This window comes from Balaenoptera physalus (assembly GCF_965194825.1).
Source record: "Balaenoptera physalus genome assembly, chromosome: 21".
NCBI lineage: Eukaryota > Metazoa > Chordata > Mammalia > Artiodactyla > Balaenopteridae > Balaenoptera > Balaenoptera physalus.
Window position 1 is genome coordinate 13,445,409 of NC_138902.1, and position 12,881 is coordinate 13,458,289.

Consider the following 12,881-nt stretch of genomic DNA (forward strand, 5'->3'; position numbering starts at 1 on the left):
CTCTAAATGTTTGGTAGGATTCACCTGTGAAGGCTTCTGGTCCTGGACTTTTGTTTTTTGGGAGTTTTTAAATTACTGTTTCAATTTCAACACTTTTAATCGGTCTTTTTATTTTTTCCTGGTTCAGTCTTGGGAGACTGTACATTTCTAGGAGTTTGTCCATTTCTACTAGGTTATCTATTTTATTGGCATATAGTTGTTCATAGTAGTCTCTTATCCTTTGTATTTCTGTGGTGTCTATTGTAACATCTCCCTTTTCATGTCTGATTTTATTGATTGGGGCCCTTTTTATCTTGATGAGTCTGGCTAAAGGTTTATCAATTTTGTTCATCTTTTTAAAGAACAAGTTCTTAGTTTCATTGATCTTTCCTATTTTTTTCTTCATCTCTATTTCATTGATTTCCTCTCTCTTCTTTATTATTACCTTCCTTCTACTAACTTTCTCATTCCTTTGGTGTAAGGTTAGGTTGTTTATTTGAGATTTTTCTTGTTTTCTGAGATAGGCCTGTATAACTATAAACTTCCCTCTTAGAACTGCTTTTGCTGTGACCCCAAAATTTTGAAATGTTGTGTTTTTATTTTCATTTGTTTCAAAGTATTTTGTGATTTCCTCTTTAATTTCTTCAACAACCCATTGCTTGTTTAGTAGCATGTTGTTTAGACTCCACGTGTTTCTGTTTTCTGCAGCTGTTTTCTTTTGGTTAATTTCTAGTGTCATACTGTTGTGGCTGGAAGAGTTGCTTGCTATGATTTCATTCTTAAATTTACTGAAACTTGTTTTGTGCCTACCAGGTGATGTGTCCTGGAGAATGTTCCATGTGCTCTTTAAAAGAATGTGTATTCTACTGTTTATGGATGGAATATATATATATATATATATATATATATATATATACACATATATGTATATATGTGTATATATATATATATATATGTTGATCATCTGTTAAGCTACAACACATTCTTACAGTTCTACATTTATTACTCCTGCATTTTTATTTTAATGTCATATTTTACATCATTTCTGTTTTGTGTATGCCTTAACTACTTGTTGTGGATACAGATAACTTTAATACTTCTATCTTGTAACCTTCCTGCTTAGCTTTATATGTTGTTGATCCTTATTCTTTACTCTCTGTTTCTCTTTACTAGTGAGATTTTTCCTTTCATAATTTTACTTATTTCTAGTTGTGCCCTTATTTGCTTGCAGAAGTGTCCTTTAACATTTCTTTTTTCTGTTTTAGTGGAGCTGAACTCTTGTAGCTTTTGCTCGTCTGTAAAACTCTATCTCTCCTTCTAATCTGAATGATATCCTTGCGAGGTAGAGTATTCTTGGTTTTAGGTTTTTCTCTTTCATTACTTTGAATATATCACGTCACTGCCTTCTGGCCTTCAGAGTTTTCACTGATAAGTCAGATGATAGTCTTATGGGAGTTTCCTTGTACTTGATTATTTGCTTTTCTCTTCTTGTTATAAAGGTTCTTCTTTATCTTTTATTTTTGACATTTTAATTACAACATTTCTTGGTGTGGACATTTTGGGGTTCATCTTGTTGGGTTCTCTCTGTGATTCCTGGACCTGGATGTCTCTTTTCTTCCTTAGGTTAGGGAATTTTTTAACCTATTATTTTTTCATATAATTTCACTGCCTCTTTCTTTTTTTCTTCTTTTTCTTGGACGCCAATAATATGACTGTGAATGTCACTTCATGTTGCCCCAGAGCTCCTTAATCTATTATCATTAAAGTTTTTTCTTTTTTCTTTTTAATTTGGGTGATTTCCACTACTCTGTCTTCCAGAATGCTGATCCATTCTCCCTATCATCTAATCTGCTGTTGATTCCTTCTGGTGTATTTGTTATTTCAGTTATTGTATTTTTCAGCTCTGATTGTTTTTTTTGTTCACATCTTTATTGGAGTATAATTGCTTTACAATATTGTGTTAGTTTCTGCTGTATAACAAAGTGAATCGGCTATATGCATACATATATCCCCATGTCTGCTCTCTCTTGTGTCTCCCTCCCACCCTCCCTATCCCACCCCTCTAGGTGGTTGCAAAGCACCGAGCTAATCTCTCTGTGCGATGCAGCTGCTTCCCACTAGCTATCTATTTTACATTTGGTAGTGTATATATGTCAATGCTACTCTCTTACTTCGTCCCAGCTTACCGTTTCCCCTCCTCGTGTCCTCACGTCCATTCTCTACGTCTGTGTCTTTATACCTGTCCAGCCCATAGGTTCATCAGAAACATTTTTTTTTCTTTTAGATTCCATATATATGTGTTAGCATATGGTATTTGTTTTTCTCTTTCTGATTTACTTCACTCTGTATGACAGATTCTAAGTCCATCCACCTCACTACAAATGACTCAATTTCATTTCTTTTTATGGCTGAGTAATACTCCATTGTTTATATGTGCCACATCTTCTTTATCCATTCATCTGTCGATGGACACTTAGGTTGCTTCCATGTCCTGACTATTGTAAATAGTGCTGCAGTTAACATTGTGGTGCATGACTCTTTTTGAATTATGGTTTTCTCAGGGTATATGCCCAGTAGTGGGATTGCTGGGTCATATGGTAGTTCTATTTTTAGTTTTTTAAGGACCCTCCATACTGTTCTCCATAGTGGCTGTACCAATGAACATTCCCACCAAGAGTGCAAGAGGGTTCCCTTTTCTCCACACCCTCTCCAGCATTTATTGTTTGTAGATTTTTTGATGATGGCCATTCTGACCCATGTGAGGTGATACCTCATTGTAGTTTTGATTTGCATTTCTCTAATGATTAGAGAAGTCTAATGATTAGTGATGTTGAGCATCTCTTCATGTGTTTGTTGGCAATCTGTATATCTTCTTTGGAGAAATGTCTATTTAGGTCTTCTGCCCATTTTTGGATTGGGTTGTTTGTTTTCTTGTTATTGAGCTGCATGAGCTGCTTGTATATTTTGGAGACTAATCCTTTGTCAGTTGCTTCATTTGCAAATATTTTCTGCCATTCTGAGGGTTGTCTTTTCATCTTGTTTATGGTTTCCTTTGCTGTGCAAAAGCTTTTAAGTTTCATTAGGTCCCATTTGTTTATTTTTGTTCTTATTTCCATTTCTCTAGGAGGTGGGTCAAAAGGATCTTGCTGTGATTTATGTCATAGAGTGTTCTGCCTATGTTTTCCTCAAAGAGTTTTATAGTGTCTGGCCTTAGATTTAGGTCTTTAGTCCATTTTGAATTTATTTTTGTGTATGGTGTTAGGAAGTGTTCTAATTTCATTCTTTTACATGTAGCTGTCCATTTTTCCCAGCACCACTTATTGAAGAGGCTGTCTTTTCTCCATTGCATACTCTTGCCTCCTTTATCAAAGATAAGGTGACCATATGTGCATGGGTTTATCTCTGGGTGTTCTATCCTGTTCCACTGATCTATATTTCTGTTTTTGTGCCAGTACCATACTGTCTTGATTACTGTAGCTTTGTAGTATAGTCTGAAGTCAGGGAGCCTGATTCCTCTGGCTCCGTTTTTCTTTCTCAAGATTGTTTTGGCTATTCAGGGTCTTTTGTGTTTCCATACAAATTATGCAATTTTTTGTTCTAGTTCTGTGAAAAATGCCATTGGTAGTTTGACAGGGATTACATTGAATCTGTAGATTGCTTTGGGTAGTATAGTCATTTTCACAATGTTGATTCTTCCAATCCAAGACATGGTATGTCTCTCCATCTGTTTGTGTCATCTTTAATTTCTTTCATCAGTGTCTTATAGTTTTCTGCATACAGGTCTTTTGTCTCCTTAGGTAAGTTTATTCCTAAGTATTTTATTCTTTTTGTTGCAGTGGTAAATGGAAGTGTTTCCTTAATTTTTCTTTCAGATTTTTGATCATTATGTATAGAAATGCAAGAGATTCCTGTGCATTAATTTTGTATCCTGCTACTCTACCAAATTCATTCATCAGCTCTAGTAGTTTTCTGGTAGCATCTTTAGGATTCTCTATGTATAGTATCATGTCATCTGCAAACAGTGACAGTCTTACTTCTTTTCTGATTTGGATTCCTTTTATTTCTTTTTCGTCTCTGATTGCTGTGGCTAAAACTTCCAAAACTATGTTGAATAATAGTGGTGAGAGTGGGCAACCTTGTCTTGTTCCTGATCTTAGAGGAAATGGTTTCAGTTTTTCACTGTTGAGAACAATGTTGGCTGTGGGTTTGTCATATATGGCCTTTATTATGTTGAGGTAGGTTCCCTCTATGTGTACTTTCTGGAGAGTTTTTATCATAACTGGGTGTTGAATTTTGTCGAAAGATTTTTTCTGCATCTACTGTGATGATCATATGGTTTTTCTCCTTCAATTTGTTAATATGTTGTATCACATTGATTAATTTGCGTATATTGAAGAATCCTTGCATTCCTGGGTAAACCCCACTTGATCATGTTGTATGATCCTTTTAATGTGCTTTTGGATGCTCTTTCCTAGTATTTTGTTGAGGATATTTGCATCTATGCTCATCAGAGATATTGGCCTGTAGTTTTCTTTTTTTGTGACATCTTTGTCTGGTTTTGGTATCAGGGTGATGGTGGCCTCGTATAAGGAGTTTGGGAGTGTTCCCCCCTCTTGTATATTTTGGAAGAGTTTGAGAAGGATAGGTGTTAGCTGTTCTCTAAATGTTTGATAGAATTCGCCTATGAAGCCATCTGCTCCTGAGCTTTTTGTTTGTTGGAAGATTTTTAATCACAGTGTCAACTTCAGTGCTTATGATTGGTCTGTTTATATTTTCTATTTCTTCCTGGTTCAGTCTCAGAACGTTGTGCTTTTCTAAGAATTTGTCCATTTCTTCCAGGTTGTCCATTTTATTGGCATATAGTTGCTTGTAGTAATCTCTCATGCTCCTTTGTATTTCTGCAGTGTCAGTTGTTACTTCTCCTTTTTCATTTCTAATTCTGTTGATTTGAGTCTTTTCCCTTTTTCTCTTTATGAGTCTGGCTAATGGTTTATCAAATGGTTTATCTTCTCAAAGAACCAGCTTTTAGTTTTATTGATCTTTGCTATAATTTCTTTATTTCTTTTTCATTTATTTCTGAACTGATCTTTATGATTTCTTTCCTTCTGCTAACTTTGGGTTTCTTTTGTTCTTGTTTCTCTAATTGCTTTAGGTGTAAGTTTAGGTTGTTTATTTGAGCTGTTTCTTGTATCAATATTAAGTATAAAATTGCCGTACAGGTTTTGTAGATGCTATTTATCAAATAAAAAGTTTCCTGTATTATGTTTGCTAAGAGGTTTTTAAAAATCATGAATGAATATTAAATTTTATCAAACGTTTTTTCTTCATCTATTGAAAGAATTATGTGATCTATCAATGCTTGTGTAATTACAGTCTACTTTATTTGATATTGATATAGACAGACATGGAATCAACCTATATGTCCAATGGTGGATGAATGGATAAAGAAAACAATATGTTTATATACATAATGAAGTATTATCCAACTATAAAAAGAAGGAAATCTTGCCGTTTGTGACAACATGTATAGGCCTTAAGGGTATTTTGCTAAGTCAAATAAATCAGACAGAGAAAGACAAATATTGCATGATCTTAGTTGTATGTTTAACCAAAATAATACAAAACAAAACAAAACCGTGAACTTATACAGAATAGATTGGTGATTGCCAGAGGTTGGAGTGTGGTTAAGTGAAATGGGTAAAGGTGATGAAAAGGTACAACTTCAGTTATAAAACTAATAACTCATGGGGATGTAATGTACAGCATGGTGACTATAGTTAATAACACTGTGCTGTCTATTTGAAAGTTGCTGAGAGAGCAAATCTTAACAGTTCCCATCACAAGAAAAATAATTAACTTTGTGTGGTGATGGATTCTAACTAGGGTTATCATAACGATCGATCATTTCACAGTATATACATATATCAAGTCATTATGTTGGACACCTGAAACTAAAATTATAAGTCAATTATACCAATGAAAAAATAATATAGAGTGGCCTCATGTACTCTTTAAACAGTTTCCATCAGTGTTAACATCTTACAAAGCAATAGTATAATACCATAAATGGGAATTTGACACTGATACAGTAAAGGCATAGATCATTTTTTATCACCAAAGAGATTCCTCATTTTTCCCTTTTATAGCCATACCTACTTCCTCCTATAAACCTTTTCTCCATCCATATCCACTGGTAACCACTAATTTGTTCTCTATATGTATATTATCATTTCAAGAATGTTACTTAAGTGGCATTATATCCTGTGTAACCTTTAGGGATTGGCATATTTTTACTCAGCATAATACTCTAAAAAATCAAACAAGTTTTTCCACATATCAGCACCTTTTATTGCTGAGTAGTATTCTATCATATGTATGTACTCAATTTGTTTAACTGTTTACATGTTGAAGGATATATATATATTTTACTTTCGGGGTTTTATAAATCAAGCTATGATGAACATTCGTGTACAAGTTTTTATGTGAATATCAGTTTTTATTTTTAAGATGCAGATACCTAGGAGTATAATTGTTGTGTCATACAGTAGTTGCATATTTAGTTTTTTAGTTAGTTTTTAAAGAAACTACCAAATTTATTTCAGTGACTACCATTTTACATTCTGGCCAGCATTATATGAGTATGCATCCTTTACCATGTTTGGTTTTCTCATTATTTTTAATTTTATTGTTTGATAGTTATGTGGTGATATCTAATTGTGGTTTTAATTTGCATTTTCCAAATGGCTAATGATGTTGAAAATATTTTTATCTGCTTTTCTGCCATCTACATATCCTTTTTGTTGAAATGTCTGCTCATGTGTTTTGTCTGTCTTCTAACTGAACTGCTTGTTTTCTTACTACTGAGTTTTGGGGTTCTTTGTATATATGAGAAACTAATTCTTTGTCAGGTATAATATATGATTTACAAGTATTTTCTCCCAGTCAGTAGTTTGCTTTGTTATCCTCTTACCTGGGTCTTTTGAAGTGAAAAGTTAAAAAATTTTGTGAAGTCCAATATATCAATTTTTAATTTTATGTGTCATGTAAGGTGCATAACGTCTTTGCTTAGCCTTAGATCCTGAAGAGTTTTTCCTACATTTTTCTGAAAGTTTTATAGTTTTACATTTCATATTTGAGTCTGTGATCCATTTTGAGTTAATTTTTGTGTAGATTCTGAGGATTAGTTTGACTCTAATCATTTTTTAACGTATGGATTTCCATTTGTTCCTGTACCATTTATTGGAAAGGCCATCCTTATTCCACTGAAGTGCTTTTGCATATTTGTCAGTAATTGGTTGGGCATATTTATATAGATCTATTTCTGGATTCTCTATCCTGATCCATTGATCCATAGGTCTATCCCTCTACCAATAACATAGAGTCTTGATCACTGTACCTATATAATAAGTCTTGAAATTGCTAGACAGATTTCTGTCTCTTTATTCTTTTTTTTCTAAAGTATTTTAGCTATCTAATGCCTTTGCTTTTCCACATAAATTTTAGAAAAATATTGACTATAGCTACAAAAAATTTTTCCTGGGAATTTGATAGGAATTGGGCCAAACCTATATATCATTTGGGGCAGAATTGACATCTGTAATATGTTGACTCTTCCAGCCCATGAACACTCTACATCTCTCCATTTTTTTAGACCTTTGATTTCTTTCATCAGCAGTTTATAGTTCACAGCATCCAAGTCCTGTACATACTTTGTAAAATTTATACCAAAGTATTTCTTTTTTTGAGCAATTGTAAAAGGTATTGTATTTTTAATGTCAATGTTTCAGTGTTCATTGCTACTAAATAGGAACACAGTTGATTTTTGAATATTTACCTGTTATTTCCTGTAACCTTGATGAGCTCACTTACTAGTTCTAAGAGTAGTTTTATGGATTACCTAGGATTTTTTTACATAGACAGTCTGCCATCTGCAATCTGCCATCTACAAATAGGGACAGTTTTATTTTTTCCTTTCTCATCTGTATGCTTTTTATTTCCTTTTCTTTTTTAGTACTGTGTTGAATAAGTGTGGTGATAGCTCACATCCTTGCTTTATTACAAATTTTAATGGGAAAGTCTTCAGTTTGCAACATAAGTATAATGTTAACTGTAGGGGGTTTTTTTTGCAGAAGCTCTTTATCAATTTTTAGAAAGTTATCCTCTATTTCTATTTTTCTGAGAGTTTTTTTTTTTTTGTCAAGGGTGAGTGTTGAACTTGTCAAATGTTTTTACTGTATCAATGGATATGATCATGTAGTTTTTCTTCTTTAACCTGTTAACATGATGGATTACATTGATTGATTTTCAAATATTAAACCAGCCTTGCTTTCCTGGAGTAAACCCCACAAGGCCATGGTGTTTTATTCTTTTTATATATTGCTGAATTCTATTTGCTATGCTATTAAGTATTTTTGTGTCTATTTTCAGGAGGGACATTGGCCTGTAATTTTCACTTTTGTATTCTTTCTCTGGTTTGGCAACATGCAAAGATGTTTGCTCTCACCACTGGTCTTCAGCACCACACTAGAGATCTTAGCCTGTTCAGTAAGGCAAGAAAATAAAATAAAAGGCATATGGATTTATAGATGATGTGATTGTCTACCTAGAAAATCCCAGAGTCTACAAAAAAGCTACTGGATTTAATAACTGAATTCAGCAAGTTTGCATGTTTCAAAGTCAATTTACAAAAATGAATCTGATTTTTATATGCTAGCAATAAAATATTTGAAACATAACTAAAATGAACCATTTATGATAGAACTAATGTTGTTTCAGAGTACAAATCTGCAGCAAGTAGGAAATAAGACCTAGAGATCTAATACACAGTATAGTGAATATAAACAATGATATTGTATTATAATTTTCAAACTTGCTAAGGGCCTACAATTTAATTATTCCAACCTCTAAAACGAAATAATAATTATGTGATGTGATAGAGGTTCTAATTATTGCTACAGTCGCAGTCATATTAAAATATATAAATGCATCAAGTTCACATATTGTATACCTTAAATATGCATAATTTTATGTGTCAAATATGTTTTAATAATAAGTAAATAAAATTTTTTTCATTCTGTGTTCAAAAAAAAGAGAAAATAACAGCACTAAAGACGTGAAATACTTAGATATTGTTAGCATAATGTGAGAAAGATCTGTATACTGAAAACTGTAAAATGTTGAAAGAAATCAAAGAAGACCTAAGGAAATGGAGATAGATATCATGTTTATTGATTGGAAGCCTCAGTATTGTTAAGTTGTCAGTTCTCCCTAAACTGATGTATAGATTCTACACAGTTCCAATCAACATTCCAGCACTATATTTTGTAGCAACTGAGAAGCTGATTCTAACGCTTATGTGGAAAGGCAAGAACTTAGAATAACCAAAAAAATTTCCAAAAATATAACTCGTATGGATAACTTACACTACTTGATTTAGATAGTTTTTATAATGCTGCAGTAATCAAGACAGTGTGTTATTCACAAGCAGATAGACCCAAAATGGACTCACACATATAAGGTCAAATGATTTTTCACAAAAGTGCAAAAGCAATTACATGGAGGAAGTATAGTCTTTTCAAGAATTGGTGCTGAATACCTGGTTATTCGTATGCAAAATGACTTCCGTCTATACCTCATAACATATATAACAACTCAAAATGAGTGATAGATCTAAATAACCAACACTTAAAACTATCAAACTTTTAGAAAAAGACATGGTAGAGGAATCTTTGTAACTTTAGATTAGGCAAAGATTTTTTTTAGGTGTAACACCAAAAGCATGATTCCTAAAGTGAAAAATTGATATAGTGAAGGTAAGAATTTAATCAAATTACTGCCCTTTGTTATATACTTTAAGAAAATGAAAAGACAAGTCACAGCCAAATACAGAAAATATTTTGAAATCACTTATTAGATAAGGAACATGTACCTGAAGGCTTAAAAAAGTTAAAACTCAATAATAATAATAATAAAAACAATAAAAAGTGGATAAAGTATTTGTCATTCACCAAATAATTATACAGATGGTAAATAAACATATGAAAAGATGCTCAACATTATTATTCTTTAGGAAAATCTAAATTAAAACCAAAATGAGAAACTATTACATTCTTATAGTGGCTAAAACAAAACAAAACAAAAACCTGACAATGCCACCTGCTGGAGAATATGGAGAACACTCTTCTGCATTGCTGGTGGTAATACAAAATGGTACAGTTCCTTTGGAAAACAGTTTGGCTATTTCCTATGAAGTTAAACATACCTGGTAATACCACTCTGAGATATTTACTACAGTGAAATAAAAACCTGTTTAAAAAAAACCTGTAAGAGAATGTTTATAGTGACTTTATTAATAAGCACCCAAAACTGGAAACAACCCAAATGTCCTTACTGGTAAATGGATAAACAAATTGTGATTTATCTATACAATGAATCACTACTCAAAAATAAAGATAAATGAACTATCAATATGTGTAACAAACACCAAGGATTAATCTCAAATTTATTTTGCTGAGTGAAAGAATCAATTTTATACACAGACACACACACACATACACACACACACTAAACACACATGCATGTATAACATACATGTATTTTCTGGAAAAGGCAAAACATAGGAACAGAAAAACAGATCAGTTGCCAATAGCTTGGTGTAGGGGGAGGTGTATGGGGAAAATTTGGGGGTTAATGGAACTGCTCTATATCTTAATTATGGTGTAGTTATATGAGTGTATGCTTTAGTCAAAACAACACTATACATTAAAAAGTAAATCTTATTGTTTGAAGTTATAAATTAATTTTTTAAATGCAAAAATTATGAGTTCATATGGATATTTGTAGTCAGTTTAACCTGATCTAATTATAATTAGCATAATGGTATTTTTACCAAGCTTCTTTAATTTAATCATTACGTCTTTTCTCTTTCTCTGAAAGTATAGATTTCTCATGTCATTCACATGACTATGTATTGCTTTAACCAACAATAGTTTTTTGAATATATCTTACTACAGATGTACAAAGAACTGTACTCCAAAGTCTCTTGAAATAAATCCTTTCTTTATTATCAAATTTATATGAGAGTTGATATTGATTTATTTAGCTTTGTTCCAAAACTTAATGTTATGTTTCTGAATTGATAACATATTTATATTATTCAAAAGTCAAACCTATGTAGAAAATTATACACAGAAAATTCTTAGCATTTTTTTACACTTTTATAATCATCTTTATTACATGTGTTTTTATTTTATTTTTTATTGAAATATAGTTGATTTACAGTGTTGTGTTAGTTTCAGGTATACAGCAAAGTAATTCAGATATACATACATATATATATGTATATATATTCTTTTTCAGATCCTTATCCCTTATAGGTTATTACAAATCAGCTGATTTTTCAGCAGAAACTCTGCAGGCCAGAAGAGAGTGGCAGGATATACTTTAAATGATGAAAAGGAAAAACCTACAACCACAAACACTCTACACAACAAGGCTCTCATTCAGATTCGACGGAGAAATCAAAAGCTTTACAGATAAGCAAAAGCTAAGAGAATTAAGCACCACCAAACCAGCTTTACAACAAATGCTAAAGGAACTTCTCCAGGCAGGAAACACAAGAGAAGAAAAAGACCTCCCAAAACAAACCCAAAACAATTAAGGAAATGGTAATAAGAACATAGATATTGATAATTACCTTGAATGTAAATGGATTAAATGCTCCAACCGAAAGACACAGACTTGCTGAATGGATACAAAAACAAGACCCTAATATATGCTGTCTATAAGAGACCCACTTTAGACCTAGGGACACATACAGACTGAAAGTGAGGGGATGGAAAAAGATATTACATGCAAACGGAAATCAAAAGAAAGCTGGAATAGCAATACTCATATCAGATAAAATAGACTTTAAAACAAAGACTGTTACAAGAGACGAGGAAGGACACGACAAAATAATTACAGGAACAATCCAAGAAGATATAACAATTATATATGCACCCAACATAGGAGCATCTCAGTACATTAGGCAAAGGCTAACAGCCATAAAAGGGGAAATCAACAGGAACACAATACTAGTGGGGGACTTTAACACCCCACTTACACCAATGGACAGATTGTCCAGACAGAAAATAAATAAGGAAACACAAGCTTTAAATGACACAATAGACCAGATAGGCTTATCTGATATTTATGGGACATTCTACCCAAAAGTGGCAGAATACACTTTCTTCTCAAATGCACATGGAACATTCTCCAGGATAGATCAAATCTTGGGTCACAAGTCAAACCTCGGTAATTTTAAGAAAATTGAAATCGTATCAAGCATCTTTTCTGACCACAGTGCTATGAGATTAGAAACCAATTACAGGAAAAAAACTGTAAGAAACACAAACACATGGAGGGTAAACCATCCACTACTGAATAACCAGGAGATCACTGAAGAAATCAAAGAAGAAATAAAAAAATACATAGAAACAGATGACAATGAAAACACGATGACCCAAAATCTATGGGATGCAGCAAAAGCAGTTCTAAGAGGGAAGTTTATAGCAATTCAATCTCACCTCGTGGAACAAGAAAAATCTCAGACAATCTAAACTTACACCTAAAGCAACTAGAGAAAGAAGAACAAAAAAAACCCCAAAGGTAATAGAAGGCAAGAAATCATAAAGATCAGAGCAGAAATAAATGGAATAGAAATGAAGAAAACAATAGCAAAGATCAATAAAACTAAAAATTGGTTCTTTGATACGATAAACAAAATTGATAAACCTTTAGCCAGACTCATCAAGAAAAAAAGGGAGAGGATTCAAATCAATAAAATTAGAAATAAAAAAGGAGAAATTACAACTGACACTGCAGAAATACAAAGGATCATAAGAGACTACTAGAAGCAACTG

General features: G+C 32.6%; 1 protein-coding gene and 1 long non-coding RNA gene across 2 annotated transcripts in view; both read left to right on the plus strand.

The window, feature by feature from the left end:
- ADAM32 (ADAM metallopeptidase domain 32) overlaps positions 1-12,881 on the plus strand; it is a 209,319-nt gene that overhangs the window by 60,388 nt on the left and 136,050 nt on the right.
- On the plus strand, positions 912-9,378 carry LOC309651457. Its single transcript, XR_014258139.1, has 2 exons — positions 912-6,803; positions 8,063-9,378. It is a non-coding gene; the product is annotated as an uncharacterized lncRNA (long non-coding RNA).